At 40.9% G+C, this 2,704-nt stretch overlaps 1 pseudogene; it reads left to right on the top strand.

Annotated features, from left to right (window-relative positions):
* Window positions 1-1,117: 1,117 nt before the first annotated feature.
* On the top strand, window positions 1,118-2,291 carry LOC143613378 (acetylserotonin O-methyltransferase-like; annotated as a pseudogene).
* Window positions 2,292-2,704: the final 413 nt, after the last annotated feature.

The following is a 2,704-nucleotide window of genomic DNA, read 5'->3' on the forward strand; positions in this document are numbered from 1 at the left end:
AGAAAACCTTACGCGCAGTACGCAGCTGTACCGCAGGGAAAGCCTCCCAATGGTGAAGTACCCCGCTTGTTCCCGCAGTTGCGGATACAAGCATCAGGGAAGGCTACCCGCACTGACAGCAAGGCTACACGCACAAGGCACTAGCTACTTCAATAGTCACATGAAGGGATGAGCAAGGCTGGAATACTCCCGCCTAAATGAGCCAGTCCGTATGCTTCTGGAAGATCTTTTGTACTATACCTACTAAGGTATGGGCAGAACAGACGATCTGACCAGAACAGCCCATGAACCAATCACAGGGTGACAGCTCACCGACAACAGTACGAGGAGGAGCACCCTCTAGTACTGTTTGTCACTATTAGCCGCTGCTTACTCACCAACCCTTACTATGGACGTGCGCAGCCTACAGTTTGTGGAACAGTGCATAGCCGGCAGTAAAGGAACAGTGTACAGCCGACCTTGTTACTGTCGGCCGTAGTCTATCCACCAACCAGCATGGCCTGTGCGTAGTCCACTGTTGGTAGAACAGGAATACTATTCAGCCGGCTGTACCTTCTAGGAAACCTACCTTCAGCTATAAATACTCCAACACCTTGGAATGGTAAGGACATCATCTGATATCTCGTTATCTTATCTAACAATCTCTTAATATATACTTATATTCAGAGCAATCTAGTCTGATTCTCACGCCGGAGGTGGTCACAAGGAGGAACCCCCCCCCCCCCCCTTCTCAGTGACGAGCTTACGGTGTCTGTTTTGCAGGTCATCTGAAGAACAACCTTCTCTGCTGGACCTCATCCTCGTGAGAAACATTACTTAACCCACAGATTATCCGTAATCTGCCCTGGGTCACTTAGTGTTTTCTTCAGTGGGGTTCTTCATTTTATCTTAGAAAAAAGATTTAGATCGTGAGTTGTGAGAGAAATCTTTGTTTTTGTACAATACTTTTTTCCCCTTATTTGTGAGTGATGTTAAATTGAATTAGCTGAGAAGTAAAATACAATATATCTTTAATGTGCATGAAATTTAATTATTTAAATAATATCCAATCATGCAAGCCTTTTTGCTATTTAAAGAAGGGTTATTCCTTACAGTCCTTCAAAAAAATATCACAGAAATATGGCAGAAAATAATATTTTCAAAGATGAAGAAGTGGCCCGCCCAAGAAGAGATATGGAATATTATTCTTGGTTTCACTCCCACAGCTCTTATGAAGTGTGCCATTGAGCTTGGAATACCTGACATCCTAGAACACCATGAATCCCCGATGACACTTGATGATCTTGCATCGGAGCTCAAGTGTTCATAGTCTACGTTGTATCGGATCATGAGGTTCTTGATACATTATAAGTATTTCAAGGAAAACCCATATCTGAAACGACCTTTGGATACACTCAAACACCGTTGTCTCGTCTCCTAACAAGTAATGGAAAGCATAGCATGGCTGACTTGGTGCTTTTAGAGAGCTCTTCAGTTATGTTGGCTCCATGGCATAAATTAAGTGCATGGGTTTTGGGTAATGAAGAATTACCCTTTGAAGCAGCACATGGGGTTGATGTATGGAGATTCTGTGCAGAAAATCCGGGTCATAGTAAGTTGATTAATGATGCAATGGCATGTGATGCTAGGATAGGGGTAGAAGCAGTGATCAAGGGATGCCCAAAGGTGTTTGAGGGTTTAAGGACCTTGGTGGATGTTGGTGGGTGGTGACGGGACAGCTCTACGGATGATTGTGGGTGCCTATCCATGGATTAAAGGGATCAATTTCGATCTTCCTCATGTGGTGTCCGTAGCTCCTGAATCTGAAGGTGTTGAACATGTTGAGGTAGCATGTTTGACAATGTTCCAAAAGCTGATGCTGTTTATTTGATGGTGAGTGTCACCAAGTCACTGTATGAGTCAAATGTTCTTAAATATACTTTAAATCAAACTTAATAATGTTTTAATGTTTTTCTTCACTTTTTTTAGAAAGTCTTACATGATTGGGCAGATGATGACTGTATTACCATATTAAGAAAATGTAGAAAGGCGATTCCTCAAGACACAGGCAAGGTGATTATTGTTGAAGCAGTTGTTGGACGTGAAGAAGATCACGAGTTTAAAGGTGTGGGATTGTTGCTTGATATGGTCATGATGGCTCATACGAGTAAAGGAAAAGAGCGGACCTCCAAAGAATGGTCATATGTGTTTCATGAGGCCGGGTTCACTCGCTTTACTATAAAACACATTCGATCTTATCACTCTGTTATTGAAATTTATCCTTGAATCTTCGTTCTCTTATCTGTTCTAATAATAAAATAGCATTGTCGAATAAAGTATGTTTTATCCCTAGCGTTATCCTTTTTATGTTTTTGTATTGTGCTACAATATAACAAAGGTTTTTGTGTGATAAAATAATAATATCATTTTCTTTATGCTAACAGGATTGCCCATGTTATTCTTTGAACTTAACTAGTAATTATACATGTTAACCCATCCTACACAGCGGGGTTAGCTTAGTCATATGGCGGTTTGATTGCAGATTTAAGCAACAGTAGAAATTTGGTCCTAAATTAATACCGATAAAATCTACGTTATTATCACTTGGGTTGATTTGGAGATAACTATCAAGGCTACGCCGGTCACTTAGTAAACATTATAAAATTATAGCATTGAAGATTCATTCCTCGGATGGTATTTCTTGGGTTGGGTTTCATGTTTCGGT

The sequence above is a fragment of the Bidens hawaiensis genome, unplaced genomic scaffold, assembly GCF_021521415.1.
Source record: "Bidens hawaiensis isolate Kalapana, Puna unplaced genomic scaffold, B.hawaiensis_p1.1 tig00037225_1, whole genome shotgun sequence".
Taxonomy (NCBI): Eukaryota; Viridiplantae; Streptophyta; class Magnoliopsida; order Asterales; family Asteraceae; genus Bidens; species Bidens hawaiensis.